We start from the raw sequence: 18,761 nt of genomic DNA on the forward strand, positions 1-18,761 counted from the left end.
AAAAAAAAAGAAAAAGTTCAAACTCTTATAAAATTCTCCATATTCTTCATTTATAACATCTTCAAAATTCTCTATCGAAATTAACTTAATTTTATTAAACTCTTCTCCCTCAATGTATTTGTACTTAATTTTCTTCCTTTTCTTCTTATCACCTTTCCCCTCATCTTCCTCTTCATCTAATTCAACATCCTCAATTTTTGACTTATTATCTTCTGTAACATCATCCTCTTAAAAAAGAAAGAAAAAAGAGAGAGAAAGAAAAACCCCAAAAAAAGAGAAAAAAAGGAGAGAAAAAAACCTCCTAATTCCCTCTCAATTACAATCAGAATACAAGAGTTTAAAAAAAAAATATTTATTTAAGAAATAATAATTTTAAAAAAACATTCACTTCTTAACCCAAAAATTAAAAAGAAAAAAAAACAGGTTGGAGGTCACAACTACCTCCTCCTGTTTAAACCACCCAAAGTGGCAACTCCCCCAAAATATTGGGTGTGAGATAACTCACAGGTAGCTGATGACTTCTGGAAACTAGTGCCCACCCAGTTCCCTCTCCCAACTCCCATTTCATTAAACTATCATCATTATTTAAACTATTTAAACTCTTCTAAAAAAAAGATAAAAGATTTATTTTTTAAATCAACGTTACCACTTCGGTCACCATTGCTTCCATTTCTTTTAAAAATCTGGATTCCACCTTACATCTCTACTCTCTTTGGAGACCTTGAAGGACTACATCGTTCCTGAAACTGCATGATTGGTAGAGACTGAGCAAAGTCCATAACCTCTTTAGGATTGTCAAAGAACTTTGGCTAATTTCCATCCTAAAAAATCTTCAATACTGCAGAATACCTGAATGTTCCCTTATGTCTTTTTTTCCACAACCGTTCTTTCACAGAATTAAATTTGCGTCGTTGAAACATAATTTCTTGACTCAAATCTTGATAGAAGAAAACAGGATTATTCTGAACCATCAAAGGAGATCTATTTTGCTGGGCATTTCTAATAGCCGTACGTAAAATTGTCTCTCTGTCACAATAGTTTAAACAACGGATCAAAACAGATCTTGGATTCTGTCCTGAAAAAGATCTTCTTCTTAAAACTCTATAAGCACGTTCCAGTATTAAACCTACAGGGAATTTATCCTGTCCTAACACTCGTGGAATCCATTCAGTAAAAAATTTTCTTGGATCTGGTCCTTCTACGCCTTCTGGCAAACCAACAATTTTCACGTTGTTCCGTCTAGATTGATTCTCCAAATAATCAACCTTTTTTGCTAAATTTTTATTTTGGATCTGCAATGTTTCAATTATTCTATTTTCATCTTGCAGTTGATCCTGAACATCGACTAAACCTTGATCACACATTTCAAATCTTTCAATGGTTTCAAGCTTAAAAGCTCCATTAATGACTTCCACCATCGCATTAATCTTGGAAATAAACAGGTTCACAAAATTAGCTAAGTGACTCGATACAGAATATATCTTATCTTCAAGATCCTTAACAGACATTTCAACAGAAGTAGATTCAGGCATAATGGGGTCTTGCTGTTCCTTAGAGACCACGGGATCTTCTGTCTCTTCCCTTAATTTAGTATCTTTTCTAGCAGTTTGACTTTGTATAAAGATCCCTCTCAAAGTCCCCCCCCAGCATAGCCAGGAGACTGAGGATCAGGGTTATCTTTAAGCCAAATCTCTTTAATCATCTTCACTGAATCGATGTCTGGAAAAACCGTTGTAATTGAAGATGCATTTTGCAGCGCCACCACTATAGCAGTCGAATGACAACTCTTTAACTCTCCAGCTGGTGGCGCCCCAGCTGATTCAACTGTCAAAGCCTCAGCAACAACAACACCTGCAGTGGCCACCGTGCGAAACACTGGCACCCGTCCAGCCCCTTGTTCTGAAAGCTATTGAGTGCGACCTTCAGAGAGCCTCACCGGCTTAAAACGAAGCTTCAATGACGAACTCTGCACGTTCTCCTCTGGATCCATTCTATGTTGAGACCTGGCTTCTTGTAAACAAGTAGGCTCAGACAATTTCGGAAAATACAGTTTTTTAACAGTCTGTTGATGGTTTCTTTTACCTTTTTTTTGCATATAAACCATTAGGCACTAATTTTATTATTATTTATAAACTTTTAAAAGAACTTTAACGGGCACTTAAAGACAAAACAATAAATCAGAGTCAGGAGAGGTCTGGAAGGCATGTCTGTTCCCTACGCCATCTTGCCACGCCCCCCCCTTATTTAAAACTCTTAAACTATAGTCTTATCCTTAAAACTAATCTATCCCCAGCTATGCGCAGGTGTCTAGTGTGTGTGTGTGTGTGTGTGTGTGTGTGTGTGTGTGTGTGTGTGTGTGTGTGTGTGTGTGTGTGTGTGTGTGTGTGTGTGTGTGTGTAAAGAAATGCCTATACACACGAGCCATGATCATAACACACCTGGTCCTTTTGTAGGCAAGACTTGAAGCCTCCAAGACCTTGGCACTGTTAAAATGAAACTGTCTCTCCAAGTGAACTTCACTGTTAGTTACAGTCAAATAAAGCACTTTGCTTCCCAAAAGACCTCCTGGCACAAGTCAATCCCCCAAAAAAGGCCCAGTCATTCACAGAGCATGCTTTGCTCTGAATTCCGCAAAAATGGTTGGCCACAAGAGCTGCTTCAAAAAGCTGCTTTTTCTTTAGCTGTCAGAATGGTTCTCCCTTGAAAATCACCATATTTTTGCAAGTGTATCGAATTCTAGAACAAACTGTGACAAACCTTCCCTCTGTTCTTCCAATGTATCAAATTATCGCTGGGCTGTGACTTGTGTTGTGCTTGTGTGAAATGTTAAATGTTAACTGTGACCATTCAGTCCCTCCTGTCAATACTATCCCTTTCAGTGATAATCCCATTTTACTAAAATAGGAGCTCATAATATACAAATGATAGCATCAGCAAAGGTGCCAAGGTGGTCAAGGAGTGGGGAGCCCTGATCGTGTATCTGAGGGTCTATGTGAACATTTGTGTATATGTGTGTTGGTTTTTCTGTTAAAAATAGAAAAAAAGCACAATGTACATCTGTATAATGTGTACAAAGTTGTTTCTGATGCTCAATCAATACATTTTGGAGAAAAAAATCTGTATCCAGGGTAGAACCAATGGTACTGCAAATATTATGAATGAGAAAATCAGTGGTGCCTTGGATTTATAAATTCAAAGAAACTATTGTGACGGTCCCAGAGAGCCCCAAAACCCAGCAAAATAGAAATTCATCAAGACAAATAGTTACGTAGACAAAAGTTGCTTTTAATTATCTTTAAGCATGAAAATAGGATCAAACTCTAACTTATTACTATTAACTTAACTAACCTAACTTAACCCCCTTCTAATTCTAAGCGCATGTGTATGTAATGTGTGTGTAAGTTCAGAAAAGTTCTTTAATTCACAGTTCAATCTCACTTCTCATTCCTCCAAATTCACTGGTATCAGGCAATTCTTATACTGTGCCCAGAATTTAACATTTAACATTTATGAATCTTCACCAGACTTTGGTGCTTGAAAGGTAAAATGATTACCACTCAGGAATGTTCTTGTTTTCAGAGAGAGATTTGTTGTTTGTTGGACACACACAACTGATTCCTTCCAATCAGTCACTTCAGTGTCTTGCTGAAGAAACTTGCCCCATCGGGGTTTTCCAGAAGATAACTTATTTCCTCCAGGTCACCACAGAGTTCCTTTTCTGTTTCCCTTATTTCAGCCAGCCAACTCCTCTTGAATGGACCACAAGGGCTTTGACCAGCATGAACTCAGAACTCACAACTGTTAGGTCTGCTTTGTTCATGAATGAGTGAGACAAACACCAGACTGAGTCAAAATCAGGGTTCTTTGTTCTTTATTACCGGATTGTAACACTTGCAACTAACCATGTTAGTCGGAGAATGCATTCTGCCGTTATCAGCAAAATGGTGATTTTTTATACCCTTGGATACGTGCTTAGAACATCATCATATCATTACTTGTCCAATGACTAAAACTGTTGCTATCCTTTCCCTGCTAGCTTCCTGCCTCTCAATCCATCAATGTCTCTCTTATCTTGTAAGTACAAGGATGCATTCACATCTTGTTACAGCCCTGTACAGGGTAACTCCTTACACATTCCCATCTCATGATGTTTTACCTTACACAACCCATCTTCAAAATGGGGGTTTAAACAAACTTGCCAGCTTGTCCTGTTCCAGTCTCAGCTGCTGCTGAACGGTAGAACTGAATTCTCTCTCTCTCTCTCTCTCTCTCTCTCTCTCTCTCTCTCTCTCCCTCTCCCTCTCTCTCTCCTCTCTCTCACAGAGAAAACCACATGATCCTCTGGGAACAGCCAACTGCACTCAGACAGACTGCGGCACCACTCCCAATCTTCTGAGTCCGTTTACCTGTTGCTTTCAAAACAATGATCCATTACTTCACAGCACATCCATATAACACCTACTTGTGAAGTCTCTATAGGCATTCTTCAAAGTTTGTGCAAAGGAACCTGGAGCCTGAACTGTCAGGCTTGAGTCAAGCTCTGGCATTTTAAATGAGATCTACGTTGTGAAGTGTTTGTGTTTGTTTGTGACCTACACTAAAAAAAAACCTCACAATTTATCTCCTTTAAAACATATGATCTCAATCAGATATTAAATAAAATAACAGAAAACAATATACCAAAGAATCCAGAGATCTTTCTCCTAAGTAACATAAAAAACAAAGAATTTGGAATTGATTTGGAGGATGCACAAAAAAGATTTGTTAAGATAGCCCTAGCTGTAGCAAAAAAATGTATTATGTCAACCTGGAAATTGGAAGATAATTTGAAAATACAACAATGGTATATAGAAATGAATAAATGTATTCCATTAGAAAAAATAACATATAGTTTAAGAAATAATATTGCAATATTTGAACAAGTATGGGAGCCTTACATTAAATACAATAGCGAAAACCTACCGGGGACAAACATTACCTAAGTTGATGGAAGGAGAAGGAAAGAAAAGGACGGACTCTGTAGAATTTCTGGTGTATTTTTGTTGAATGACAACATTGTCTGACTGAATTAATGCAACCTAGATTGTATACCTAAAATGGATGGGGGGGGGTCGGGGGGTGGCTTGGGAGGAGGGAGGGGGGGGGGGGAGAAAAAGTCACTGTAAATGTGTGAAAAAGAAAAAGTGTATATCATGGCTAATGTGATTTATGGTGTGAAAAATAAAAAATTTAAAAAAAAACAAAAAAAAAACATAATCCGTCACACTACAATGTATGTAATGACTTCTATTTCTTCCTTTAAAAAAAGCGGGAAGCATATTAAGGTTGGATGGAAATATTTGCCAATCAGTGCCAGTGGAATATGTTGAATTGTGCTTGCAACAGACAGGCACCCCCTTTCTCTGTGTTGCAAAGAACACCTGAATAAACCATGGATGTATCTGACACCTCTGCAACCCTGTTTAACTGCAGTTGCAGAGATTAACATGCTATGTGAGACTGGTCTTTAAGTCAGTATGAATTGAAAACAACATCTCCTCCTCACTGACAATTAATACCTCAAGGAAGTATGCTTATCCCACTGCTCTACTTACTCTTCACCCAAGACTGTGTGGCTAGGCACATTTCATATTCAATCTATTTCTTTTCTTTCTTTTCTTCGGCTTGGCTTCGCAGACGAAGATTTATGGAGGGGGTAAAAGTCCATGTCAGCTGCAGGCTCGTTTGTGGCTGACAAGTCCGATGCGGGACAGGCAGACACGGTTGCAGCGGCTGCAGGGGAAAGTTGGTTGGTTGGGGTTGGATGTTGGGTTTTTCCTCCTTTGCCTTTTGTCAGTGAGCTGGGCTCTGCGGTCTTCTTCAAAGGAGGTTGCTGCACGCCAAACTGTGAGGCGCCAAGATGCACGGTTTGAGGCGATATCAGCCCACTGGCGGTGGTCAATGTGGCAGGCACCAAGAGATTTCTTTAGGCAGTCCTTGTACCTTTTCTTTGGTGCACCTCTGTCACGGTGGCCAGTGGAGAGCTCGCCATATAACACGATCTTGGGAAGGCGATGGTCCTCCATTCTGGAGACGTGACCCACCCAGCGCAGCTGGATCTTCAGCAGCTTGGACTCGATGCTGTCGACCTCTGCCATCTCGAGTACTTCGACGTTAGGGATGAAAGCGCTCCAATGGATGTTGAGGATGGAGCGGAGACAACGCTGGTGGAAGCGTTCTAGGAGCCGTAGGTGATGCCGGTAGAGGACCCATGATTCGGAGCCGAACAGGAGTGTGGGTATGACAACGGCTCTGTATACGCTTATCTTTGTGAGGTTTTTCAGTTGGTTGTTTTTCCAGACTCTTTTGTGTAGTCTTCCAAAGGCGCTATTTGCCTTGGCGAGTCTGTTGTCTATCTCATTGTCGATCCTTGCATCTGATGAAATGGTGCAGCCGAGATAGGTAAACTGGTTGACCGATTTGAGTTTTGTGTGCCCGATGGAGATGTGGGGGGGCTGGTAGTCATGGTGGGGAGCTGGCTGATGGAGGACCTCAGTTTTCTTCAGACTGACTTCCAGGCCAAACATTTTGGCAGTTTCCGCAAAGCAGGACGTCAAGCGCTGAAGAGCTGGCTCTGAATGGGCAACTAAAGCGGCATCGTCTGCAAAGAGTAGTTCACGGACAAGTTTCTCTTGTGTCTTGGTGTGAGCTTGCAGGCGCCTCAGATTGAAGAGACCGCCATCCGTGCGGTACCGGATGTAAACAACGTCTTCACTGTTGAGGTTTTTCATGGCTTCAATCTATAAGTTGCCGATAACACCACTGTTGTTGGCAGAATCACAGACAGCAATGAGGTACCATACAGGAGGGAATTAGATCAGCTCATTAACTGGTGACATAACAACAATCTTGCACTCAACATTAACAAAACCAAGGAGATTAATGAGGACTTCAGGAGGAAATCAGGAGAACATGAACCAGTCCTCATCAAGGCATTGGTGAGGCCAAATTTGGAGTACTGTGTACAGTTTTGGTCACCAAATTATAGGAAAGATATAAACAAAATAGAGAGAGTGCAGAGAAGGTTCACGAGAATGTTGACAGGATTTCAGGGTCTGAGTTACAGGGAAAGGTTGTGCAGACTGGGGCTTTTTTCTCTGGAGCGTAGAAGATTGAGAGGGGACTTGATAGAGGTGTTTAAGATTTTAAAAGGGACAGACAGAGTAAATGTGGATAGGCTTTTTCAATTAAGAAAGGGGGAGATTCAAACTAGAGGACATGGTTTAAGATTGAAGGGGGAAAATTATAAGGGGAACATGAGGGGAAATTTCTTTACGCAGAGGGTGGTGGGGATGTGGAATGAGCTTCCGGCAGACGTGGTCGAGGCGGGATCATTGGTTACATTTAAGGAAAGACTGGATCGTTACATGGATAGGAGGGGACTAGAGGGGTATGGACCGGGTGCTGGTCAGTGGGACTAGGAGGGTGGGGATTTGCTACGGCATGGACTAGTAGGGCCGAACTGGCTGTAAGTGGTTATATGGTTATATGGTTATAAGGGGTCAGCAGTGAGAAGAGTCAGGAACTTCAAATTCCAGAGTGTTATAATTTCTGATGCAATCATGAAGCAGGCTCACTGGTGGCTATACTTTGTGAGGAGTTTGAAGGGAACACTCTTGAATATTTCTCCAGGTGTACTGTGAAGACTATTCTATCTGGTTGCATCACTGTTGGTATGGAGGTGCCAAGGAAAAAGCTTCAGAGAATTGTTAACTTCACTCCATCAAGGACATCTACAAGAGGTGATGTCTTAAGAAAGCAGCCTCTATCCTCAACGACCCCCCCCCCCCCTCCTTCACACAGCTCCCATCAGGGAAGGAGGTACAGGAGCCTGAAGATGAGCATTCAGCGGCACAAGGACAGCTTCTTTCCCTCTGCTATCAGATTCCTGACTGGACAGTGAACCACAGACACGACCTCACTTTTTCATATTTTTCTTGCACGATTTATTTTTGAAATGTAATTTATCGCACTCTTTGCACTGCAAAACAATAAATTTCATGGCATGTCCACAACAATAAATTTTATTTTCAGATGCATTACATTATTCCCTCAATACGCATGAGATCATTTTCTATGTTCCTATGTGTCCACCCAACAGTTTTTTTTACCATATTTCAGTCTTAATATGTTGCATTCTTTTTTTTAAAATTTTTTATTTTTCACACCATAAATCACATTAGCCATGATATACACTTTTTCTTTTTCACACATATACAGTGACTTTTTCTCCCCCCCCTCCCTCCTCCCAGGCCACCCCCCCACCCCCACCTCATCCATTTTAGGTATACAATCTAGGTTGCATTAAACCAGTCAGACAATGTTGTCATTCAACAAAAATACACCAGAAATTCTACTGAGTCCATTCTTTTCTTTCCTTCTCCTTCCATCAACTTAGGTAATGATTGTCCCCGGTAGGTTTTCGCTATTGTATTTAATGTAAGGCTCCCATATTTGTTCGAATATTTCAATATTATTTCTTAAACTATATGTTATTTTTTCTAATGGAATACATTTATTCATTTCTATATACCATTGTTGTATTTTCAAATTATCTTCCAATTTCCAGGTTGACATAATACATTTTTTTGCTACGGCTAGGGCTATCTTAACAAATCTTTTTTGTGCATCCTCCAAATCAATTCCAAATTCTTTGTTTTTTATGTTACTTAGGAGAAAGATCTCTGGATTCTTTGGTATATTGTTTTCTGTTATTTTATTTAATATCTGATTGAGATCTTCCCAAAATTTTTCTACTCTCTCACATGTCCAGATTGCATGAATTGTTGTTCCCATTTCTTTTTTACATCAAAAACATCTATCAGATACTGTTGGGTCCCATTTATTTAACTTTTGCGGTGTAATGTATAGTCTGTGTAACCAATTATATTGTATCATACGTAGCCTCGTATTTATTGTATTTCTCATCGTTCCAGGACATAATTTCTCCCATGTTTCCTTTTTTATCTTAATATGTTGCATTCTTGAAGTGCTGGTTTTCTGGTTTTCTGTGGAAGCTTTTTGGCCATTGTTAAAATATATATAAATTCATAATCCTGCACGATATAATTGTGGAGCGTGGTCGGTCAGAAGCAAGCACACAAAACCAAAAGACTGTCTAACAGGCTTTATTCGACGTAAACTTCCACAGAGCCAGCTGTGAGGAGAGCTGCTGTAAACTCTAAGAGTGTCTTGAAGGGCCGGCTCAGGCTTATAATCCCAGAGGGTGATTGACACCCGATTGAGTGAGGCTTGGTCTATTCAGGTTGGCTGATTGACAGCCGGCCAGGTGTAGTCTTGTCCCCATGCTCTTCTGCAGGTACAGAGGTTGCCCCCTGAAGTAGGCCAGTGATGTACCACCACATTAATAAAAATGTTTTTATGTGCCGGCATACTGGTATTAGCAGTTCCATTTGAAAAGTTAAGCTTGAATACGTAGAAATAGAAGCAGAAGTTGATGATTCAGCTCCTTGTGTCTGCTCTGCCATTCAATAAACCAGAAGTGATCTGTAATTTCAGTGAATATCATCTTTTTCCCCCACCTGTAAGGATTTTATATATTGAGACCATTTCTTATTCTACTGAATTCAAAAATGTATTGGTCCAATTAAATCCCTTTTCATGCAACAACTCACGGGCCCAGGCAACGATCTAGTGAGTGTTTACTACTCTTCCTCCATTGTATGTATATTCTTCCTTAGGTAGTGATGAACCATCAATAATCACAAAAAGCCTGATATTGTGAAACTATCAGGCTTTTATTAACTAAAAACAGGAATTACCATCAACTTCATTGTCTGATCAAAGCAAAGAGAAAGGGGAACATGCAAGGGGTTATGGGTAGGATCAGCCGCGGGAGGTGTGTCCAGCCAGTCACAGCCAATCATAGCACAGCGGTGGTTTACCACATTCACCACTCTTTTTTAAGAAGAGTCCTGCAGGGTGATTTTAAAAAAAGGTGAAACAACTATACATATATGTGTTTTACAGGTCTCCTCTGCCGCAGTGAGTGACGTGGCAATAGTTGGGGCACTACCATAGCATCTGGAGCAGCTTGTGAGGTTGTCCTGTTCACATTTTGTCGAGGGGTGGGGACAAGTGAGGTGGTGGGGGGAGTGTGGAGCTGGTACATTGTTGGCAACAACAGTGGCCTGGGGTAGGGGGTGGTCGGCTGCAGGTTCCAGGACCCCTAAGGTTGAAATGGGAGGGGTTCTCTGTTGAAAGTCACGGTGGTCAGGGAGGCCCACGATGAAGCAAGGTCCCGGATCGAGACCGTGTCTTCGCGGCCATCAGGGAAAGCAATGTAGGCGTAAGGGGGGGGGGGTTTGCGTGGAGAAGGTGGACCATCTCAACCAGCGGGTCAGTCTTAGATTGCCTGATGTGCTTTTGTAGCAGGACTGGTCCTGGGAATGTAAGCCAGGTGGGCAGCATAGTCTTTGATGCAGACTTCCTAGGGAAAACAAACATCTGTTTGTGAGGAGTGTTGTTGGTGGCTGTACATAAAAGTGACTGACGAAGTGAGGTGCCTCTGGGAGGTCTTCCTGCCATAGGGAGACAGGGAGATCCCAGGAAGATGGTCTTCCATACTGTGGCATTCTCCCTTTCTACTTGCCTGTTACCCCTAGGATTGTAGCTGGTGGTCCTGCTCGTGATGATGCCCCTGGCTCCTGGTGCTGGAAGTGCAGACCTTGTCCTCCCGGGCATGAGTGGGACTCTTGGGCTCCTGGCACAAGCGGGCCTTGGTGGGGGAAGTCTCGGAGATTGGCGGTGGCCAGCATTTTTTTTGTGAGAATTAAACATTATTTTAATGCTTAAAAGGCCTTACCTTGTTGCTTGTTGTTGTTTAGACACTGTTCCAGGTGCTGTTGCTACTGGGCTGTTTTTAAAAAATGACCAATTCTTCAAAAAAAACGTTTATCTGAAATAGACCCAGTCCTGACCATTTCGGATAATCAGAATTGTACTGTAATTACCCCCGCTCATAACAGACCTCAATACACCTGACTCCCTTTTGGCACCAGGTGTCCAGGATCTTGTCTATTGTCAATGTGACTAATCTATTCGGAGTCAGGGGTGTTTTTAGGGACAACCCCACTTTAGACCCTACTTATTGATTAATTTTGTTCTATATAAAAATTATGTGCTTTAATATGGGGTTGTCTCTTTTGCCAGATAATGATTTAGTGTCCCACTTGTAAATAAAGTCTCCTGCTACCTTTTCATCCACTGCGTGGAGACCAATTTATGCCCAGGATGGTACACCCCCCCTCCACCTCAAATAGTGAGGTGATATACCTCGACTGGGTTGCCCAATATTACTTAAAAGTCTGGTAACCTTAAGCCATCCAGACCAAAGTCCCATGATAGTTTTTCCATAGAGACCCTGGCTTCCTTGCCGTTCCACAAAAACCTTCTTACATGTGAATGTAAGTTCTGAAAGAATCCACAGGGCAGGGCCACAGGCAGAATCTGGAAGAACACTGAAGGCATGGCAACACATTCAATTTAATACAGTTGGCCCTGACCACCAGTGTGATAGGCAGCATTATCCACCCATTTAAGTCCTCCTCATTTCTCCTGAGCAGGGGGGGTGTAGTTTAGCTTGTATAAATTATTTTACACCCATCTCCTAGATATTTGATCCCATTTCATGGCCACTTCAAATGACTATTCCCCTGATATTGACTATAATCCCCCTTAGTGAGTGGGATAACTTCACTTTTATCCCAATTGATCTTATACCCAGACACCTCTCCATAGTCTTTCAAAGTTGAGTGCAGCCTGACCAGTGAGTTTACTGGGTCTCTCAAATATATCAGCACATCATCAACAAATAGATTAATTTTGTGTTCCTCCTGGCCTACCCTCAATCCCTTGATGTCTGGATTCTGGTGAATGGCCTTGGCCAATGGCTCCATAGCTAATACGAATAGAGCTAGAAATAGTGGACACCCTTGTCTACTGGCTCTTGATAGTGGGAAGGCTGAAGAAATTTGCCCATTGGTCACAACTTTAGCCTTAAGTGCATGGTACAATGCCCTTATCCAATTTATAAAAGTTGGCCTTAGCCCCAATTTTTCTAGCACCTTGAACAACAAGACCCATTCCAATCTGTCAAATGCCTTCTCTGGATCCAGGGCTACAGCTATGTTTTTCTCATCCCTCGACAGATGCATTATAGTCAGCTGCCTGCCTATGTAGTCCACCCCCTTCCTTTTTTGCACAAAGCTCACTTAATCCTTATTTATTAATTTTGGTAAATGTTTTGCCAATCTATTTGCCAGGGCTTTGGCAAGTATCTTATGATCCATATTTAACAATGAAATTGGTCTGTAAGAGGATGATTTCAATGGATCCCTTTTTTTTGGGAATTATAATTGATGTCAAAAAGGTTTCTGGTAGGGTATGGGTCTCAACTACCACCTCCATAAAAAGGTGTATCAATAAATCTTTAAATTCCTTATAGAACTCAGGTGGGAACCCATTCTCCTCTGGAGATTTCTTAGTCTGTAATTAACTCAATGCCTTTCCTATTTCTTCTTCTGTGATGGGGAGATCTAACCCTTTCTGTTCTTCTAGGTTTAAATTTGGTAGTTCCAATTTTGAGATGAAATCATTGATTTTATCTGCCCTCCCCAGTCAATTCTGACCTATATAGATTTTTGTAAAATTGCCTAAATTAATTTCTCTTTGCTTATGCGAGTTCCTGTCATTCCCAATTGTATCACATTGATCGCCTGTTCTGCCCTCAACTACCAAGAGATGATTTCATTGGCTCTCTCTTCCCCAATTCATAATATTTTTGTATTGACCTCATTATGGCCTTTTCTATATTATATGTTTGAAACATATTGTATTTCAGTTTTTTAGTTTGTTAGAGCCCTATATTGTTCTTCAGAGCCAGATTTTTGAAAGTCCTTCTCTAAACAAGTAATTTCCTGTTCCAATTTTTCCACTTTCTTCATGTATTCCTTTTTGACTGCTTTAGTGTATCCAATTATGTGACTTCTCAAATACAACTTGAGGAACAGAAGTGTACTAAATTGAAACTCAAGTACCAGGTGTGGTTCTTAAAATTAATTAGCCTCTTGGAACAGAGATGACGTCAGACGTTATTAAGGATTTAAAGTTGTTTTGTAAAAGGCAAGAAGTTTTCCAGAAATGAAACTAAAACTGTTAAGGATTCCAGCACATGGGTTCCAAGAATTGAGACTGACCTCATTGATGATTTGGAGAAATATATGATCAAATTCAGACAATTTTGGTCAGTTCAGAAGTCAAGATCCTGTGACACACACAGGAGTTGGAACCTTTTAAAAGGCAGGGTTGAATTACAGTAACCAGAATAGGTGCTGTTATGTATTACTCTTAATATAAGGAGAGAACAGAAAATAAGTGGATTTCAAAAGGGAAACCACTTTCCACCTGCTCTTTTAAAAATGAAGAGTGCAGCCTCATCATGGAAGGAAACTGAAGAAGAAAAAAACTTGATCTCCTGGAAAGACATAGGATCATAGGAGATACAACATAAGTGGTTTTTAACTAAGTAAAACCACTTCTTATTTGTGCCCAGAAGATGGTCACTCCTGTTTGAAGAATATCTCTTTGAAAGTCAGCTCATCAAGAGAATCGTGAGTTGAAAGAAATCTGAAAATATGTTTAAATGTGCTTCAAAATTACTTCTGAATTGCGAATTAAAAAGATCGTAAAGTCCACAAGATATTTGAAACATGACTTTTAAAATTTACTTTTTCAGAATCAAGTTTAACTTCTGATGGTTTTGGACTTTAATACACACACACATTTACATTTGTGCATCGTGGGGTTAAATTTAGAGTTAAGTAAGAAATGTTATTTTGAATTTACCATTGTCTGGTGAATTTTACATTGCTTTCCTTTGTTAGTATTAATGAGGTTTGTTAGTTCATCACAAGTCCAACTGACAACTCTGGTTTTAGTTTGTCCCTCCCAAACTGTGGGGCAAATTCTATAATTTTGCCTCTTTTCAAGAAATACATCTTTCTAAATCAATCAGGAAAATGTAGATGGAAAAGGGGAGATGGGAAAAGAGATACAGGAATATCAGCTCCACCAGACTGAGGAACAGTTTCTTCCCATTGGCAGTGAGAATGCTGATCGACCAAAGGAACTGCTCACACTAACTATCTGAGACTTTCATATTCACGAGGCAATATTTATTTATTTGTATATATGAATACTCTGTTATGTATTGTTTGTATCTGTGTTATGTCTAGTTTTGTGTCTGTGAGTTTTGTTGTACTGAGGGCTGGAGAACACTGTTTCATCGGTTGTACTTGTGCAATCAGATGACAATAAACTTGATTTGATGTGTATGTGTGTGTGTGTGTGCACCAACAACAACCTTCCACTCAATGTCACCAAAATGAAGGAGCTAACTGCTGAATTCAGGGAAGAAAAGCCAGAGGTAGACAATCCAGTCATCAGTGGGGGATCAGAGGTGGAGAGGGTGAGCACATTTAGGTGCTTTGGAGTCACTATCTCAGGGAATCTTTCGTGGACCCAACACACCAATAGGATTGTGAAGAAAGCACATCGGCACCTCAACTTCCTCAGGAGTTTGCCTGTTTATTGTACATCCAAAAGTAGTTAAATACCTACATTGTGACAAAGTCTTGTGATTTAGGCTTTATAAAATTTTAAAGACTTTACCAGATTCCTTTTCTAGATTGACCCTGTATTGAATGTGCCCAGAAGTATTGAACTACACATTTCACGAACATTTCTACGACTGATTCCACCTGCATTGAATTCGCCCATCGTTATTGAATGAAGATCTACCGGTACCAATGCCTGAAGAGGGCGCACAAAATCAATGAACCGGTGCGGACTCGAAAGGCCAACATGGCCTGTTTCCGCTCCGTAAATGGTTATATGGTTATATGTTCCCATACCAGCTACATCACGGTCTGGTATGGGAACACCAATAATCCTGAGCATAAAACTCTCCAAAAAGTAATGCACACAGCCCAGGACATCAGAGCCAAAACCCTCCCCACTATTGAGTACATCCACCATCAGACTCCTCAACGACAAACATAATCAGAGACTCATTTAAGGACTCTTACTGTGCACTTTATTGATTTTTTTTGTTCTCTCTGTATTGCAGTCAGTTTGTGATGCACCAATTACCACAAAAAACTGAGGTTGCGAAACTGATAGGATTTTATTGACTATTGACTAGCAGCCAACCTCATTGATTGATCATGGCAGGACAACTGGGGAGCATGCAAAGGTAGGATCGGTCTTGGGAGGTGTGTCCAGCTGGTAGAAGCCAATCATAGTATAACAGTGGTTAACCTCATTCACCCCTCCTCTTTAAGAAGAGTCCTGTGGGGTAAGAGAAGAAGGAAGCAAATATATACACATATACATATTTTACAGGTCAAGTCTGTCAGAGGGTCTCTTCTGCTGCAAAAAATTATATGGCAATGGTTGGGCTGCTGTCGTGGCGCCGTGGACAGCTTGTGTGTCTGGTCTGTCATCACCAGTTACAGTTCATTGGGGAGGAAGGGACAGGTGAGGGGAGGAGGGAGTGTGATGCTAGTGCATCATGGGTGACAACAGTTGCCAGGGGTGGAGAGTGGTCAGCAGCAGGTTCCAGGATCCCCAAGATGGCAGGGGTGGGGGTAAATGTCTGTTGGTGGTCGATTGCAGTCAGAGGGGCGCCCAAAGGTGCCAAATCCCAGAGGGAGACTGTGTCCTCATGCCCATTGGGGAAGGTTACGTAGGCATATTGGGGATTTGTATGGAGGAGGCGGACCCTCTCGACCAGTGGGTCTGCCTTAGATTACCTGTCATGCTTCCGAAGCAGGACTGGTCTTAGGGAGTTCAGCCAGGCAGGCAGTGTGATCCCTGATGTAGACAAAAGGCAAACATACGTTCATGTGGCACACTGTTAGTGGCCATACAAAAAAGCAACCGTATGGAGTGGAGAGCATCTGGGAAGACCTTGCCAGTGGGAGACAGGGAGGCCCATTACCTCAGGGCCAGGAGGATGGTTTTCCAGACTGTGGCATTCTCCCTTTCACCTGCCCATTCCCTTCTAGGATTGTAGCTGGTGGTCCTGCTCGTGTTAATGCCCCAGCCAGCAGGTACTACTGCAGCTCGTCACTCATGAATGAGGTCCCCTGGTCGTTGTGGATGAAGCAGGGGTACCTAAAGAGTGTGAAGATATTGCAGAGGGCCTTGATGACTGTGGCCGTGGTCATGTCCGGGCGGGGGATGGTGAAAGGGAAGCGGGAATACTCATTGATGACGGTGAGGAAGTATATGTTTCGATTTGAGGAAGGGAGAAGCCCCTTGTAGTCGATGCTCAGGTGCTCAAAGGGGCAAGTAAAAGTGAGCCTTGTCTGGATGGTAGAAGTGCGGTTTGTACTCAGCGCAGACTTGGCAGTTTTTGGTCATTGTTCTGACTTCCTCAATGGAGTATATTAGGTTCTGTGCTTTAATGAAATGGAAGAACCTAGTCACTCTGGGGTGGCAGAGGTTGTTGTGGAGGGTCTGCAATTTGTCCATCTGGATGCTGGTACAAGTCCCACAGAGACCCCATTGATGACATTGAAGGGAACCCGGAGGAAATGCTAGAGATGGCCATCCGCCTCGAATGCAGTGTACTGTCGGTTCTCTGGGTGGATCGGGAGCTGGTGATAGGCCATGGAGAATATCTGATATTGTGCAATCTGGTTAACCATATTGGATATGTGGGGGAGGGGGTATGCATTGAGCTGCATGTACGGGTTGAAGGTTTGATTATAGTCTATGACCATCCTGCTCTTTGCCCCGTTCTTTACTACAACCACCTGGGCTCTCCAGGGACTAATGCGAGACTTGATGATGCTTTCGCCCAACAAATGCTGCACTACTGACTTGATGTATGCTCTGTCTGCAGTGCAGTATCGCCTGCTCCTGGTTACCACTGGCTTGTAAACAGTGGTGGAAGGGTGACCTTGAGGGTCAAGAGCCCACAGGTCATTCGTAGAGGGACGTCTAGAAACTGTTTGTAACAAACAGTGAGGGGGAGGATGGTGCTGCACTTCAAGGGAAAGGCGTTTAGCAGTATTGTGGTGAATAAATCTTTCCGTACTCCCGCTATCAAACAAACAGTTCGTTACATGCCCGTTTACCTGGACATCCATCATGGACCTGACGAGTTCATGTGGTCCCTCTTGATTCAAGGTGATGGAGGTCAAAATGGACTCACTATCCCAAGTCCAATGAGCTCTCGAGTTACCAAGATGGCTGCCCTCACTGTTCCCCTGTGGTGCTGTAGGCCCAAGAAGACGGCACCAACCGTGCCGTCCAAAATGGGAGACCCCGTGACTTGCACATGGCGTCGCTGGTCCGCAGAGGGGATGGTGCTGATCGCGCTGTCTAAGGTGGAGGCTCTCTGCATGTGGCCCTGCTAGGTTTCACAGGTGGGTTAGACTGGCAGATGTTTGTGTAATGTCCCATTTTCCCGCATCTAGCACATACCACCTCCTTGGGTGCTTGCCCTGCCCACAGAATTAACATTTGGGGTAATCACCCGCCATGGCTGCCAAGGTCATGTCGCTAGAGGAGTGTGATGATAACTGCGACCATTTTCTCACTATGTGAGACGATCCCCTGTCCCAGGATTACAGAACCCCCGGCGGCCAAGTGGTGGCCGAGTAGTCATCTGAGTTTTGGAGGGGCACCTCCAGAGTCTCTGTTAATTCAACTGCCCTTTGCAGGTCAAGTACCTTCTACTCCAGGAGTCACTGTTTATGTATCTGGACCAGATGCCAGCCACATAGGCATCTTAGATGAGGTCATCTGCATTAGGGGCGGCCATCACAGGTTTGCAGTTGCACACCCATAGGTACTTGGTGCTCAACTCACAGGGTCGCTGCCTCCTGACGGCCCTCTACGAATGACCTGTGGGCTCTTGTTTGCAAACCTCACTCCCAAATGTAAGCCAGTGGTGACCAGGACCTTGTTCACCTTTCTCCGATACTGGACCTTCAGTGTACCCATGGCAATTTGGCATCATTTATTATTGGGAAGACTTGTGAGGAGTTTCAATCTGTTCTCTTCCGTGTTAACAATGTTCACAGTCGCCATCAGGAAGTCCTCAAAGCAACGTAGCCAGAGTTCGAATGTGTTTGGGGCATCAGAGGATCGAGGGTCGATACTAAGTCTGTCTGGTTTCACGTATTGCTCCATTTCCTTTGAACAATTATAGTCAATAAAATTGAAGTACCATCAATTGCCACAAAAGACTAAGGTTGTGAAACTGATGGGCTTTTATTGACTGGAGCAGCAACCAACCTCATTGACTGATCATAGCAGGAAAGTTGGGGATGCAAAGTGGTCATGGGTAGGATCAGTCTTGGAAAGCATGACCAGTAGCAGTCGCCAATCATATTATAACAGTGTTTTACCACAGTTTGTTTACATTCATTATCTGTTTAATGTTCTTTGATTTATTCACGCTTACACTGTGTACAATTTATTCTGTGCCACAGGAAAATGGAACCTCAGGTTTGAAGCAGAAGAACCTAATAACCTGAATATGCCTGGGATTGTCTGATCTCGGAGGTGAAGCAGGCACAGGGCTGGTCAGGTCCTGGAGGGGAGGCCGCCTCGGAACACCAGGTGCTGTAGGTTTCTGTGAGGGGCGCTGGACAAAGTGGCGACTCTCAGTCTGCCTTTTGGAAGAC

The sequence above is a fragment of the Narcine bancroftii genome, chromosome 5, assembly GCF_036971445.1.
Source record: "Narcine bancroftii isolate sNarBan1 chromosome 5, sNarBan1.hap1, whole genome shotgun sequence".
Classification (NCBI taxonomy): domain Eukaryota; kingdom Metazoa; phylum Chordata; class Chondrichthyes; order Torpediniformes; family Narcinidae; genus Narcine; species Narcine bancroftii.